Below are 17870 nucleotides of genomic sequence, written 5' to 3'. Positions count from 1 at the left end.
CTAGAATGGTTCTTCTAAAGGGTAAATCTGATCATGTCACTTCTTGGTTCAAAACCCTAAATGGCCTGCCAGTTCATGCAGCATAGAAGTTCAAAATCCTCTTTGTGAACCATAGGGATCTACATGATGAGGCTGCTGCTACACTTTCCACCGTCTCCTTCCATCTCTAGCATATTTATTACTCTCCTATCACACTGGTCTTATTTCAGTTCTTCAAACTAGCCTGCATTTTCATCTTCCCAAGATGTTTTTTTTCACTCTTCTTTAGATAGTTCTAACTCACTCTTTGGGCCTAAAAGGAAGTGTCAGTTTCCCAGAAAACTTTGCCTCACCTCATTCCCTCATCTACATCAAATCCCCTGACAGACTGTCTTACAGTGTCTTGTGCTTTTCCTTCACAGCACTCAACACTGGTTGTAGTTATACTCATATTTCTGAGATCATTGTCTTAATGTCCCTTTCTCTTGGGACATTAAGAAAACATTTTGGAAATCATGCTACTTGAGGGCAAGGGACAGTGATATTTTTTTTCAACCTGGCCTGGACTAGGTGTTTCTGAAAATTTACTGAATAAACGAATGCGTCAATTAAATATTTATTAGGTATCTTCTGTTTAGCGTACTAATTGTCTTGAAGGAAGGAAAAACAGATTCACTCAAAATAAGTTGAAACTTATAAACTACCAGACCTCTAAACAATTAGAGGATAAAAGATGACAGTAGACAATTAAGTGCTAAAATGTGTGGTGCAGAGTGAAACTGCTAGAGGAATGCTAGGAAGGAAGAGATCATCTGAGGTTCCAACCACTAGGCGAGTCTTCCCTGAATAGGTGGGGCTTCCATGCACATAGAATTTGGTCACTTCAAACAACAAATATAATTTTTTACTCTCCCATAGCCAAGCCTTAATTATAACAATTATTGATTTTTTTTACAGCAGTTCTTTTGTGGTTGTAAAGGGCTTCATAAATATGTTATTATTTAAAATTCCTTTTTCATTTTGACATAGTCATATGTTTCTTTGCTTTTTGTACCACTGGTTTGAGTGACATCAAGAAATACTGCTTTTGCTCTAGAGAGACTGTCCTAAATTGGAGCCTTCAGAAGGAATGGCGTTCATGGCACCAAAGTGACACCCCCTTCCCACCCCCAGCAGCAGATGAAATATTTCAAAGGGGACATCTGCCACCACCACTGAGATTTTACGGAGTACCCACACATGTAGACTCACTAAAGTGGGCATGACAGCTGAAAAATATTAAAAGTGTGTGTGTTTTTAAAAACAACTTATGGTTCGGAATTAAGAAATGACTTTTAAATAAGAACAGAATTTTTTTTTTGCAAGTGTATACTTTTTTTCTTTATTCTTTTTTTTTTTTTTTTGTTGAAGACCCCACACTTGCAAAATCTTTTAGGTCATGTGTTTGCTTTACGAAACATTTGGCAAGTAATAGGTGCCATGGGAATATATCCACTCCATCTGGAATCAGCAGATCCTCCTGGTTTCACTGTACCTGAATTACCACCAGTCCCCATGGCTTACAAATGTTTTTGTTTTCTGTCTTTAATAAATTTTGGATGCAATAATTAAATGGAGGAGTCTTAGTAAAGTCAGTTCTTCCTTAACATTTTGTAAGGCAAATCTTAGGGAAGAAAGCAAATGCATATTTGCCAATTTGATGTTTACAAAAAAGAAACCTGCATGGAATGGAATTACTTATTTTCTCAGAAGAGTATTTCCTTTCATAAAATGAAGCCCAGTGAATACACGTTATTTTTGACCTAGTTCCCCCCACTCCACTCTAGTAGAAAACTTTTCAAAGGCATTTAATTTTATTTAGATAATCACAAGTTATGGGTCATGTTGTCCTAACTTTTCTGTTCCTTTAAAAAATTGAACAGATATTGAAACTGGAAAAAGGATTTGGTTATCTGATCCATTTACTGTCAGAGCAAGATTGTTTCTTGCTATGTATTTTTGGATTTTTAATTTTTGTCATCAACTGAGGATGGTTATATCACTTCATAAACAGCTTTCTAGATTTCCACTGCTTTAATCATTTTGTTTTGCTTTGCCTTGCTTTATTTTATTTTATTTTAAGGAGGAGGTCATGTACAAAATCAGGCTTATAATCTCACAGATACAGCGTCCCTTGTTTGATATTTGGATCCTTCTTCTTTCATTTTGGCAAGAAATACTGTGGGAATAAGTGTTTCTGCCAAGTATCAGTTATTTAAATATTTCATTACCTCACAAAATAAAAAAGAAGATGGAAAAAAATAGCTTCTTTAAGACAATTGGACAAAGACAAATTCCTGATCTATCTGAAGCCCGAGTTCTTGCCCTTTCTTTAGAACACTAGACTTTTTAAAAAGTCCCTTTTAAAAGTTTTGGAAGTATTCATACTATTAAATCCAGTTATGACAATTGAAGATAGTTTTCTAAGAAACGAATCTTCGTGTCAAAGAAAGAATTCTTCCTATGTAAGCAAAAGCAAAACAAAATGGAATAGCAACCACCAAGAAAAATATAATAATAAAGTATTAACCTTAATAGATTATTGTTAAGAGGAAGAAAACACCACACACTCACACACACACACACACGCACAATTTTTCATTGATCTTCAATAGCTCCTCTTTCTTATTACACATATCTTATTATACATATATGTCTAATTGGAAAGACTCACAAGACCAATAGTGATAAGAACTGGGATTGTGTGTGTGTGAGAGAGAGAGAAAGAGAGAGCAAGCAAGAGAGAGAGAAAGCAGACTGCACAAAACCAAAGATCCCATGTGGAAATTAACTATTTTTATGTGGTAAAACTTTTTGCTTAATTGCTACAAAATACAACTTTGTATTTGGTGATGAGCTTATAAACGTGAAGATTTTGACTGCTAAAGATAGTGAAAATCTAAGTATATCTAAATAGGTCTAGTTTTACTGTTAACAATATATTATCTGATGTATCTGGCAAGAAACATTTCAGCCAGTTGCGGTGGCTCAGTCCAGTAATCCCAGCACTTTGGGAGGCCGAGTTGGGCAGATTGCCTGAGGTCGGGAGTTTGAGACCATCCTGGCCAACATGGTGAAACCCCGTCTATACTAAAAATGCAAAAATTAGCTGGGCGTGGTGGCAGGCACCTGTAATCCCTACTACTCAGGAGGCTGAGGTAGGAGAATTGCTTGAACCCAGGAGACCGAGGTTGCAGTGAGCCAAGAATGAGCCACTGCACTCTAGCCTGGGCAACAGGGCAAGACGCCATCTCAAAAAAAAAAAAAAAAATCATTTTTAATAAAAAAACATTTATAGTTTGTATTTATTTCATGTACCACTTTACAATTGTGGCGTCTATATCTTTACCTACAGGCTTGCCGAAACATAACTTAAAAAAAGAGTAAAAGAAAGAATACATTTTGCAAATGGAATCTTATTAGAATATTGCCTATAATGGTGAGGCATTTAAGATTGCTTCTTTTGGATCGAATTCCAGGGACTAATTATTGATAGTTCCAGAATGTCCTTGCTTTTAATCCATGTCAGCCATCTGACAAATCCTTAACGTGTATGTAAAGGAAGCATATTGTCAATTTCCAGTATATTATTATTTAATTATATTTTAATTTCCTAATGACAGATGGAATCCCTTTATATGCCAGCCTATTGCTGTATGCCTGAGCTTAAATTCCTATGTTAAAATAAAGTGAATTCTTCTATTTCAATCTAGAACAATAGTTTTCTGAACAAGAGGGATTGAGCCTGAGAAGCTGGAAATATTCAAAACACTTCTGCACAAAATTCTGTATATGCCATTGGATATAATTTGAATATCAGTAACTTACACATCAGAGCTATGTCAAATATAAAGCTCTAATTTTAGGCCAGGTGTGGTGGCTCATGCCTGTAATCCCAGCACTTTGGGAGGCCGAGGCAGGAGGATTACCTGAGGTCAGGAGTTCAAGACCAGCCTGGCCAAGATGGTGAAAGCCTGTCTCTACTAAAAATACAAAAATCAGCCAAGCATGGTGGTGGGTGCCTGTGATCGCAGCTACTTGAGAGGCTGAGGCAGAGAATTGCTTGAACCCAGGAGGCAGTGGTTGCAGTGAGCTGAGATCACGCCACTGCACTCCAGCCTGGGCGACAGAGCTAGACTTCGTCTCAAAAAATAAAATAAAATAAAATAAAATAAAATAAAATAAAATAAAATAAAATAAAATAAAATAAAATAAAATAAAATAAAATAAAATAAAATAAAGGTCTAATTTTAGTGGATGGAAAATCATATTTTTGACATTGTTTTTTAGACATTTTTATTTAAAAGAAAAACCTTTCAATAGCTTACACTTATACTTTTTATATAACATGTCTCTATTTTTAAAATATAAAAGGAATACTGTTTTTTCATTGTCTTTGAAAACAAATTAAGGAATAGAAGATTTCTTTCGGCATAAATACACATTATTAGACTTAGGAGAAAAATGTAAGCCTAAGTATAGGACCAGGTTTTTAGTTCAAGATGTTTTGTTTGTTTGAGACAGGATCTCGCTCTGTTGCTGAGGCTGGAGTGCAGTGGTGTGATCACAGCTCACTGCAGCCTCGACCTCCTGGGCTCAAGTGTTCCTCCGGCCTTCGCCCAGCAAGTAGCTGAAACAAGAGGTGTGTACCACCATGACTGGTTAATTTTTATAGAGACAGTTTCACCGTGTTGTCCAGGCTGGTCTTGAATTCCTGGTCTCAAGCAATCTACCCTCCTCGACTTTCTAAAGTGCTGGGACTACAAGAGTGAGCCACCATGATTACTTTTCATACCTGAAAGATTTTGCTTATTAGACTGCCTGTTATGCATATAATAGTATATATATATATATATTCAGTAGCAATTTTTTTGCTTTTATTATTATTTTTAGTGGACATATAATGATTCTATGTATTTATGGGGTACAGTGTGATATTTCAATACATGTATGCAATATGTAAGCTCAAATCAGAGTAATTAGCATAGCCATCACCTCAAACATTATTATTTCTTTGTTTTCTTGGAAGCACTAGAAACCTACTCTTCTAGGTATTTGAAAATATACAATAAATTGTTGATTATAGTGACCCGATTGTACCATAAAACATTAGTACTTATTCCTCCTATCCAGCTGGAGTTTCTCGTCTGTTAACCAATCTCTGGCTATCCCTCTCTTTCCTCTACATTTGCCTGCCTCTGATAACAACTATTCCACTGTCTACTTCTATGGAATCTACATTTTTAGCTTCTGCATATGAGTGAGAACATGTGTTGCTTCTAAAGATGAAAAGAATGTGAGTATATTAGAGATTATAGAACAGACTCAACACTTATAATACCTGTGACTTTAGCTGATACTTACAGGATTTTCTTCTCAACAATTATTTATGGGGACAATCCTATGAAACCCAGTTATGGTAAAACTCCAGTTTGTACGTTTTCATATACTAAGGATCAGGGGAAACCTTGGGCAACATTACACTCCACAAATCTTAGATGACACAGATATTAAGTTATAAAAATTATATATATATATAAGTGCTTCTGGCTTTATTCATAAAAACAGGTTTTAATGCAATTTTAGTTATTTGTAAATCTTTAAAAATAGCTTATTCTCTGGTATTATGACCCAGAAGGTCTTCCATGAAATAAGTAAATTTTGAGACATTCTCCTTCTATGAGTTATGGTTTTAGTAACTAATGAATTATCTCCTTGTCTGGGATGTCTTAGTTTAGTCACACACACACACACACACACACACACACACACACACACATAAAGTTGGTATCTTTTTAAAAAAATTTATGTTGGTCAAGGCATTTAAAATGTGGGATATGGGAAGAGATGGATATAACCTTTTGAGGCCTGAAAAGTGTAAAGTTTTAGGACCTCCCCCTCCCCTGAGAAGAAGAATGCAAAATTATAAATATAAAAATAGTTACAGGATCTTGGATGCTATCTTTGCTAGTGAGGGGCCCAGATGCTGAAGCTTATAGATTAAGGCCTTTCCGTGAAGCTTCAGATTCTTTTCTCATCTCCTTTTTTCCTCCTGCACTTTATTCCCAAGGGGAAGAATTAACGTTGATGGTCACAGACATTTATAATGCTAATGTGCTATGTACTAGTCTATCTGTCTATCTCTCACTCCCTCTCTCATCATTTCTCACTCACTCGCTCTCCCTCAAACTCAGTTGTCTTTTTGCAGATTTTTAAAAATCATACCTTCCTTTTCCCGCAGTTTTAGGTTGGGATAGATCTTGAGAAGACCTGGGGTGGGACAACTATGGTTTTTATTGAATAAGAAACTTTTACTTTCCCCTTTCTCCCTTGAGGTACTTTTCTTCGAACTCATTATTCCTTGTCATTGGGGTTTTTAGATATAGAAGACTAAGACACAGGTATAGAGTTTAGGTCAAATGTCTCAAACCCAAAGCCAGGAGTGTGATGAGAATGCAGAAAGCAGACCTGGAGTAAGAGAAAAAACGAGCGACTGAGGCTGGAATGTTTGCCTTGTGATCAGAGCAGCCATGATTTAGCTCTGCCCAGATGTTCCCCGATAGGCAGATGATTCTAGCGGTGCAGATCTTCTTTGTTTTCCATCCCCAGAAAAAGAAGCAGTCAGGCTTTTAAAATAAGAGACCAGCTACTTTTTAATGTTTGCAAGCAATACACTGACAGCCAAAACCTATATGAGCCTGCTGCAGTGAATGGTCATCAATTTGTAATCTAAGATGTATAGGCAAAGGGGAAAACGGGGTTGTCAGTGGATTTGGGCTGCTTAAGTCTGTCTGTAGCTTAGGGAAAAGGAATCTCCTTCTGGCCAGCCTAGGTGTTCAGGGCTTTTGTCGACTACTTCTGAGGAATGAAGAACATGTATTCGCTTAGCCACATCCACTGCACATATATATCTCCTGGAGAGATCTCAGGTGAAGTGAAGTTGGAGATAGGACTGAGAAGAAGTGGCTGGTGGTAGGACAATATTCAGGTATTCATGATCTTAGATTTCTAATAAAATGCCATTTCAATTCTACCTTACAGGGTATTAACTGCCTGTACTTTCTATTTAGGAGATTTCTGCAGCTTATTCTTGGGCTTTAATTTATAGAAACTGTTTCTTAACCCTGTAGCTGAGGGATTTTATGGTTTCCAGTACATCCAGGACTGCCATGCTATTGAGGATTTTCATATTCCCACATTAAATGTAGAGAGGAGCCCGATTATACAGAATGCTTTTCCTGTCATTTGGCCTCTTGACATTTCCCGTATGTTCTATAACTGAGCCTGGCAGGGATTTTGTACGTAGTTTAAATCACTTACAAAAAAAGCAGGTCTGGAATCTCATTTCCTTTTTTCTCTAGGGAACATCCATGTTCTAAATTGACATCAACATATGATAGAAATTGGTCATTCCCTGATATAGTCTTTCAGGAATTTTTGCTATTTTAAGGCCTATTATTATTTCCAGCAGTTGCTACTTCATAATTCAGCAAATACAGTCATCCAGAACTGCCTGACATATCAGTAGTTCTGTTCCTGGCCTTAACTCCCCGGTAGCTAGCCCTGCCACTTAACACAGACATGATAGGGGGCAAGAGCTTATGGGCTTTGAGTCTAAGAAAAAATGTAGTCCGGTCTGTTTCCACTCCTCTCTCTTTACTTTTCCTAGGAATCTAGGTTTGTTTGGTAACTCTCAGCAGCCTTATCTGAATGGAGTCAATCAAGTTTTTAGACTGCATCCTGCCTCTGCCAGTCTAACTGCATCTGCAACAATTTTTTGTGTGTGCAAAATGAGGGGTGAGAAGAGTGAAGACAGTGAAGAAAAGAACAGACAAAGAAAACACACAGGGTTTTTTGCAAGATACAAAATAATAAAGAACAGAGAATGTAGGCAAGAGAAACATATGAGACTGTAAGAAGAAATCAATAGGGCGGAGTTAGAAAAAGATGTATGCTCAATTACAATATTTTTGCTCCTTCCTAACTTCTAAAGAGCATTTGAGTGTTTTGCAGAATTTCTTCAATTCTACGTGAGGGTACTTAGTGGAATAAGTTTGTTTTTTGTTTGTTTGTTTGTTTGTTTCTTTCTTTCTTTGTTTTTGAGATGGAGTGTGGCTCTTGTTGCCCAGGCTGGAGTGCAATGGCACGATCTCGGCTCACTGCAACCTCCGTCTCCTAGGTTCGAGCAATTCTCGTGCCTCAGCCTCCTGAGTAGCTGGAATTACAGGTGCCACCACCACCTTCCTTTAAAAAGAATTTAAAATTTTAAATTCTTAAAATTTTTTATTTTTAGTGGAGACTGAGTTTTGCCATGTTGGCCAGGCTGGTCTCGAACCCCTAACTTCACATGATCTGCCTGCCTCAGCCTCCCAAAGCGCTGGGATTACAGACATGAGCCACTGCGCCCCGCCTGAGTATTTTTTTGTTACTTATTTATGTTCATTATGCTAGTTCACTATAAGATTTTACATCCACCTGGTTGCTAAATTAATGCTTCATAGGACAGAATACTCACTGACAACCCAATCTTACATTCTTCCTATGAATGCTTTTGTTTTGTTTTCGAGGTTTTTGAATCTCTGAGGTTTCAAAACATGGATAACTGAAGATTCATTAACTTAGGCACTAATGAGTTTCTAAATAAAGGTTTGCATGGGAGCAGCCTTATGTACTTAAAAATTTAGCCAACTTCAGAGAATAAATCAACCGAGCATGGCAGGAAAGAGCATGCGAGGACTCTGCAGCTGCAAGGACTTTTTAAAAAAGTAATTGAAAAGAGGTCATTTTCAACCATAGTTTATAGCATATCAGTTTGTAGTAGGTGGTGGGGACTGATTCTGAGCTGTTGTTTTTTTAGATGACTAAGTTGTCATTTTTAATTAGCTTTATGCTTTTCTTAAAGGCTAATTACTTTTTTTAAAAAATCAAGATTGCTTGATTGCTAATGACAAGGGTGCTATGGTTACATATTTTTTACAGAAAATTCTCCAACTTACCAAGTTGTACAGAACTATATGTCTTTTGGGTTTCTTTTACAATAATGTACATGTTTTTAAAACCAGAAAAATACATATTTACTAATAATATTAGTAAAATAAAACATCTTGTTTTTGGCAAGAGGATCACTGCTAACATATTTAACAAAACATAAACAAACATTCATGGTCCTATTTGGAGTTAAAATATATTTTATATCTCCATTTCCTTATAACTAGCATAATTTTCTGGACAAATGCACTGTAACAGCCAAATAAATATGCTGAATATAAAAGTCATTTTACTGATACCCTCTGTTGGGAGGTATATGCTATAGGGGGTTTTCTTATCCAGCTCCTATTCTGAATCATACTGTGTCATCCACATTTTCTTATTGCTGTGACTTACTGTGTACAAGGTTTAGGTGAAGGGATAGCATCAGAGTGTTGTTGTTGACTGTAGAAGAGAGATTTTATTTCTGCAGAGCTAATTGGTTCCTCAATTAACAGGTAATGTTGTTTGTTACCTCTCTAGGAAGCAGCCAGGTGAGTTAAACACCTCAGATTAATAATGTTCAAATTTTCATGGAGTACTCTCAGGTTGCACATTTTCTGATCACCTACTACATGGCAGGCACTGTTCATGACACTGAACAAAACAGATGAAAACCCCTGTCCACAGGGAGCTTAGAATCTAGTGGGAGAAAACATGATAAATAAAATGAATAGGTAAATGAAGTGGAACATGAGAAAGGCAATAGGTGTTATGAGGAAAAAATGACATAGGGAAGGGAGAGGTGCTGGTGAGAGTAGGAGAATTGCAATGTCAACAGGGAGGCCAGAGATGGATTCATTTAGAAGGTGATATTTAAACACAAATTTGAAGGAAGTGAGCTCAGGGATCTGTGGGAGAACAGTGCAGATAAAGACAACTGCACGTGCAGAAGCCCAGGGGTGGGAGTGCCTGGTATGTTCATGGAAGAGCAAGGTTGCTGTAGCATGAGAGAGCAACAAGGAAGATACACAGGAGATTAGGTGAGAGTGATAAGGTGGAATGAATCTTATGCAGCCTCAGAGACCCTCAGAAGGATTTTAGGTTTCATGGTTCAGGAGAGGGGAAGGAGGGTGCTGAGTGAGGGAATGCCAGGATCTCATTTAGGATCTAACAAGAGTACTCTACTGAAGAGAGAACGGATGGAGGAAGACAAAGCTATAGGCTGCGGGATGATTTCTGAAGCTAGTGCAATAGTCCAGGCACAGAAAGTGAATTTCATTCTATCTTTAATGTTTCTCCAGTTACCACAGTGGAGAACATTAGTTCATTACCCTCACAGAGAAAATTATCGTTAAGCATTGAGAAGTCACTGGAAGCTCTGAACATGACTCCATTCTTCACACTTTCTCCAGTCATAGAATTGACCACAGGGAAAGCCTTCCATCGAACCTGTGATATTTTGGTAAATATGTAATTATACATGCAGCATCTTCGTATGTTCTTTTCAGCAAACAATTAATATAAACCAGATGTGTGGTGAGTCAGAATCCTCTCTGGAGGCTGTCCTGAGAAAGTAAAGACATATTGATTTAGAGGCCACACCTGCAGTTCTTGCTGCTGTTTGCTGCTTCTGCTGCAGCTTTGACATCAGCTGCTTAAGGAAAGCCTCTGCTTCCAAAATCCTCTCTTCTTGATTAAGTGGAGGAACTCTGGGTCAAGAAGATTCTATAATCACTTCATTGCAAAGCACAGAGCATTAAGAAATGACATCGTCTTATAGGAGATCACTAAACCCCACCTGATATTTAACATGATCTGCTTGCTTTATAGTGAGCTCGAAGCAATCACCTCTAAAGTTTTCTGTGAAAATAAAGACTCAGAAAATGTAAGAACAGGTAGAAGTATTTGGAAGGGATCAAGTAAATATAAAACCTTGCACTGTTTTCCAGATAAACCAAGAAATACAGACTTTCACTGTAAGCAAGACTGTACACTTAAGATATTTAAAAGAGGGGGGGGAAATGGCTTTATTAAGTGGACAAGTAGTCAAGGAAAATGCTGGGAATATTGGGATTTAAATTACTTACTATAGTAATCCAAAATCATAGCCAAACAAAGCTCTAGACATGACTCAGATGTAAACATTTCCTTTCTTTTTCTTTTAATTTCTCTTTTTGGTCATTTAAGTGATGAGTGAAACTTTAAGGTTGATGAAAAGTATACTGTTATAATAGTTTTCATAAGGAGTAAAAGTCTGATAATTTTTCAGGGTAATGGCAGTAACCATCCCACTTTGGGCATTGATTTTTTTTTTCAGATTTTAGTTATGTTGACCCAAATAATCACATCCAGATTATAATATGAAGTCTCTATTTGTAATAATATTTTATTAATAAAGGTTATTAACCCATCACTAAATTTTTTATCATGATTGGATCTTCACCTTTACAAAGAAATCCTGATTTCTTATTAACCATTCAATGTTCAAGGTGGAGTAATTTGTGTACCTACTAAGGTAGGCAATTTGGATTGTTTTTCTCTTGGTCCAGATGAACTTACACTTCCTCTTTTAATCAATAGTCCAAGAGTATTTTGTCAATGGAAGTGACAGGTCCAAGAAAGAGCTTAGTATTTCAGGCTAGGGGAGCAAACATACTGATATGGGAAAAAGTTATAAATGGGGACTATAAAATAAGCACTCTCTTAGGGCTATCATCTGAATATTGATATCCATCCCCAAATTCACATGTTGAACTCCTACCTACCAAAGTAATAGTATGAGGAGGTGGGGTGTTTGGGGGATGATTAGATCATGAGAACTGAAACCTCATGATTTGGATTAGTGCTCTTATACAAGAGACCCCAGAGAGCTAATTGGCCCATTTAACTGTGTGAGGACACAGTAAAAAGATTTCATCTATAAGCCAGAGATCAGGCTCTTACCAGACACTATATCTGCCAATGCCTTGATATTGGACTTCTCAGCCTCCAGAACGATAAGAAATATATTTCTGTTGTTTATAAACTACCCAGTTCATGGTATTTTATAATAGCAGCCCAAACAGACTAAGACCAAGAAAAAAAACCAAACTGGTATTTAGAAATTGATGTGCTGTGGTAACAAATAAATAAATTGTGGAAGCGACCTTGAAACTGGGTAATGGGTAGAGGCTGGGAGAATTTGGAGGAGCATGCCAATACAAACCTTTATTGCTATGAGTGCACTTTTAAGGGTGGTTCTAGTGAGGACTGGAACCTAGTGGTTCTAGTGAGGAGCTGCAGAAAAAGCCTTAGTCCTCTTAGAGAATACCTAAGTGGTTGTTGTTCAGAATGGTGATGGAAATATGGGAAGTAATGGTCATTCTGATAAGGTCTCAGATGGAAATGAAGAGCATGTTTTTGGAAACTGGAGGAAAAAAGATCCTTGTTATAAGAGGCAAAGAACTTGACTGAATTGGGATTTTGTCCTAGTATTTTGCAGAAGGTAGAGCTTGTGAACAATGTGGCTGTTTAGCTGAAGCTATTTTCAAGCAAAGTGTTGAAGGTGAGGCTTTGCTTCTCTTGACTGCCTATTGTAAAATGCAAGAGCGAGAAATAACATAAAGACAGAAGTGTTAATCAAAGAGGCAGCAGAACTTAAACACTTGAAAAATTCTCAGCCTGTCTGCATCGTCAAAATGAAAAAAAAAAACAAAACCTGTTCAGGAGAGAAAACGGGTGTGGCTAAAGCAGATCAGAATGAAGCAGCCGTCTCAATGTGAGGTAGGACCTATTGTTTTAAAGATTGGAAAGTTGGACATCTCTTCAGTGTTGTCCTCTACTACTTGTGGCGTAGCTCTAGGGTCTGAGAATACTCAGCACTGCCAAATTTCTCTACTTCCCCTACAAATTATTTGAACTTTTTGTTCTTCCAGTTTCTCTCCCAATAAAAATTTATAATAGATTATTCCACAAATATGAAGAGTGTTAGAAATGATAATGCTTTCTTTTTTTAATCCCTGGACAAGATAAATTACTCAAGGGTAAGGAAATGCCTATTTGTTCTTCTTCTTCATTTTTTTTTTTTTAGGAAAGAAGAATAAATTAATTTCATTTGAAGAACCCCAGATGTCCTTAAAATAAGCTGTGACTGCCAAAAGAGTTCTTTAGAAATTCTCTGATGAGTCAAAATTCCAAGGTTCTTTCCCACGTTGGCTTGTGTGGTTCCCTAATATTGCTTTGGGTTAGGTCAGACTGATAAGGGATCTCTCACTAAAATGTTCCTACAGTCCTCTCAGTTGTCAGCTGGTTTTTTGAATTCAGGATTTCTCCAAAATCTTATCCCATCAGATCATTTTTCATTTCTCACTGATCCCTGAGCTGAGCTGCACGTTAAACAATAAAGGGAACAGTATTTATACAAATGTTGATTGATTCAAATACTAATTGGCAATATATGTGTGCAGTAGTTTCCTTCAATATATGTTATAATATTCATAACTAGTCTCATGTCCAGGATATCAGACATTATGTATTTGGACATTATTTGTTATACTTCATTTAATTATCTCTCATAGATTATCAATAGAGCATTTAAAAAACATGAATAAGTGCGTGCAGAGTGCTTCACCATAACCAAATGGGTGTGTATAATTTTTTCTTTGGTAAAATTTCCCAGAGACCTTCTCTGAAAAGTAGTCATTTAAATGATAGTGATCTTTGGATGATTTTGTTAGGATTAGATAATAAGGGTATGACTCATAAACATGTCATTTCAATCTGGGAACAAGTAACTATAACCCACTCTCTGTAGCCAAAAACCTCTCATTTTCATGGCTTTCCCACCCCCACATAAATGGCATACACCTCCAGTCTTTACGCTGGCAGGTTTTCTTAGAAAAATGACCCATTCCATGATGAAGAATACCTAAATCCCACAAGTAAAAGAAGCAGTCTGTTATTACTCTTGCTGTTCAGTACATGAAAAGCAAAGTATGTGAGAACCAGGCACAACCTGTAATTTGGTAGCCAAACAACAGATCTGTGCTGTAACAGGAAAAATAAAAATATAGTTCTACTTTGGTATTCTTGGATGGCCTGCCCTGGAGGAGTGAAACTGCTTGATTTTCTCACTTTCAGAACAATGTTCTTGTCTGCCACTAGATCCAACTAAAGAAGATCCCGCACATGGGGAGTTCTGTGTTTGTTTCCATTCCAAGGACTGAGATTCAGGAATGTATGCTTTTTATTTCCTCTGCCACATATAAGGCCTTCCTCTACTGACACACATACTTTTCTCCTAAATGCATTTTAGAGTTGAACTGTTTTAGGCTGCATTTTCTTCTCCTTAAGCAAGGAACACTGTTGTCTCACTATCGGAGTGATCAGAATTCCTTCTATCTATGATTGACTGTAACTTGCCCTTGGCAGAATGGTTCTTCCTGCTTCAGTCTATAAGGCGATACAAAAAGATTGATAATGGGCCTTGTTTTATCAATACCAATGACATATATTGACCTTTTTGACATATGTTGACCTACATATTTAGATCTATAATTTTTAAACACATGCATGTACATATATACCTATACCTCTCTCTCTATATATATATATACACACACACACAAATATATACTTGTGTATATACACACATGAATATGAATATATACATATATACTGTATTAGTGAGGGTTCTCTAGAGAGACAGAACTAATAGGACATACATATATATAAAGGGGAGTTTATTAAGGAGTATCAACTCACATGATCACAAGGTCCCACAATAGACCATCTGCAAGCTGAAGAGCAAGGTCCCAAAGCTGTAGAACTTGGAGTCCAATGCTCGAGGGCAGGAAGCATCCAGCACAAAAGAAAGATGTAGGCTGGGAGGCTAAGCCAGTCTAGTCTTTTCACGTTTTTCTGCCAGCTTTATATTCTGGCCGTGCTGGCAGCTGATTAGATGGTGCCCATCCAGATTAAGGGTGGGTCATATGTTGACCTACGTATTTAGATCTATAGTTTTAAACACATGCATGTACATACATACCTATACCTATGCCTCTACTGGGGATGGGGAAGCTATTTCTCCTGGCAAAAAAAGGTTCATTAGATTTACAAACTCAGTGTCCTCAGCTTCATCAGGGTCCTCCCACACATCCCCATTCCAAGTTGCAGGGTCCCATTCTTTTCTAGTCAATACCCTCACTTTAACAGTGGACACCTGGCAAGACTGTGCATGCAGCTTTCATTGGAGGTCAGCTACTGGCATTATAAGAACTCATGTCTGATTTTCCACCATATCAGCTCTTTCTCTGTGGGTGATAAGACTCTCACCCAGGGCAATCTTAGCAGATTTGAGGCTCAATATCTGCTTCTGAAGCTGGGAGTTAGAATCTCTGAGTTCATCATTTTCTTTCATCACTTTGTCCAGTGATTTTAGGAGCAATCAACCAACTTCATTATGTTCTTTGGTTCTCCACATATGGTCAAGGTATTATGTATAGAGTCACTAAACTCCTTGCCTCTCATGAGTGGTGAATCAGGAGTGTCAAATGGATTTATTGTGTATAACTCTCTAAACAGTTCATGCCAAGGACTATCAGTGTTCTCCATACTATTAGAAGTAGAGTCCTTAGCACTCTGGGGTTTAATAATATTAAGCAGCCAACTCCAGAAACCTGAAAACCAACGAAAGAACTCCATCCTTAATATTCTATTCCTCTAGAACCACTCCTGGTACCAAAATCTGTATTAATTAGGGTTCTCTGAAAGGACAGAACTAATATAACACACACATATATGTGTGTGTGTGTGTGTGTGTGTGTGTGTGTGTGTGTGTATATATATATATATATATATATATATGAGTTATCAGGGAGTATTAACTCCCATGATCCCAGCCCACTGACTCAAATATTAATCTCTTTTGGCAGCACCTTCACAGGCACACCCAGGAGCAATACTTTGCATCCTTCAATCCAATCAAGTTGACATTCAGTATTAAACATCATATATGCCTATACAGTTTAATCGGGAAAATTCATATTTGCCTTGGTTCTTAAAATAATAGCAACAAAAATGATGAAAACATTGTTATTATTGTATAACTCTCACTGAAGACATTTTAAAATAGATAATGGGAATTTGACACAGATGCAAGAGAAATAGCTTTTAATCCAAGGAATCCCCAAAGCAAAAATCATTCTATGAAAATGTTAGGAATCTGAGGCTCAAAGAAACTTGAAGCCTTGCCAATAGTCCTTTATCTAGAAAGCAATCTGGAGCCTAACCAGGGATTTGACTTTCAGACCAGTGAATTTTCTTTCTCCAGGTTGCTTTGTAACCTGAAGTGTTTAGATCACAAGTGTTACTGGTTCTTTACTTCCTTAGCATTCAGTCCCACTAAACTTTTTATTGAGTAGTGTGTACATCATAACAAAATCTCAGCACCCTAAAAAATTGCAAAATTCTTTCTATTGTTAAACAGAATTGTATCAGCATCATGATACAATTTGATGGGGGAATATGCATTCGTAAGACAGCATCACGAGACAGATTAAAGTATTTTCCTAGTTCCTAGTAGATGGAAAATCTAAAGAATCTTTTGGTGGGTTGATATGTCATGGGAAGAAATAAAATGTAACTAATTCCAGCAAACCTTTGTATTAACACATGTAACAAGAGGGGATAAAAACTAGGTTTGTCCATCCTTTCCCTTGGCTTTATTCTAAATTGGTGCAGTTAACCTCTGTGTTTCTGAAGGGCTAAGTTGCTGTTACTTCTCCTCTTCCCTCTGGGCCTAGGAAAGGCAGATCAATGAGGACAAAAAAATACTTTTGTGTTTCAGGAACACGAGGGGTATCAATTAAGGTGCCAAAGCTGAGCTAATGCTTTGAGTTGAGGAGGCCTGTATTATAAGGGCGTTTAGAGAAGAGAGGTGTTCTGAAAGTGTTGTAGGTCTTTCTGAGGCTAGAAGGGACCATCAGTCTCTCCAGTGGGAGATATTCTTGACCCTAAGAGATGCCAATATCCTTCAGGAGGTAGTCTAGGGATTCTAGAGGTGGGGACTTAACATTAGTAACTATGGCCATAAGGGTCACAGTGAACGATATCCATCCCGGCAAAGAAGACTCCTGAGGGTCCCACCTGAGAAATAGTAACAGCAAAGTCCTGTGTGCACCAATGACCAGAGTGCCCTGCACCAAATGTTCTGGAGTGACGCAAGAAGAACTCGAGCCTAAACAAAACTTCCTTCCAGAAATATAGGAGGGAACTCTGAGCAGATTCATAATTAAGAAATTTAAAAAGAACTTGGGAACTCAATTTCATTCAACTAACCAAAAGCCTTGCCCACTCAGATCAATTCTATTTTCCTTTTTTTTGTCTTCATGCATATCCTCCATCTAAACTTTGTTTGAGGTGAGAAAGATAGGTTGAGGAAAAAACCATGAAAGTTATTTCCTGGCATCTCACCCAGGAATGAGTGATGAACAGAGCCTGGAAACAACTTTAAAAGCCATTTTCTTTGCTCATATGAGGTCATGAGGTTGCTCTTTGCAACTCTCTGGGCACCAGAATGAATGAAAGTGGCACAAAACACACCCAAGGTTTATCACTGATTTAAAGTGATTGATGGCTGGTCTTGTCTGATTGTGCTACATTGTCAAACCATCCATCATCCCACACAAACTCTGTACTCCATAGTCCAATATACAGTTACATGTGGCCAAAGGGTTTAGGATTTTTCTTTCTCTTTCTTTCTTTCTTCTTCTTTTTTTTTCCCCCAGAGAGCAGTTGGTGGTGGGGTGGGAGGAGAAAGAGAACAAGTTGCTTCCTTTTACAAAACTGCAAAATAGTTGTCTGTTAAGAAGCAAGTACTCTGATGACACATGCTGAATTCCTGT

The sequence above is a fragment of the Hylobates moloch genome, unplaced genomic scaffold (genome assembly GCF_009828535.3).
Source record: "Hylobates moloch isolate HMO894 unplaced genomic scaffold, HMol_V3 SCAFFOLD_24, whole genome shotgun sequence".
In the NCBI taxonomy this organism is placed as follows: domain Eukaryota; kingdom Metazoa; phylum Chordata; class Mammalia; order Primates; family Hylobatidae; genus Hylobates; species Hylobates moloch.
The sequence above is the reverse complement of the archived record's forward strand: the minus strand, read 5'-3'. Positions refer to the sequence as shown.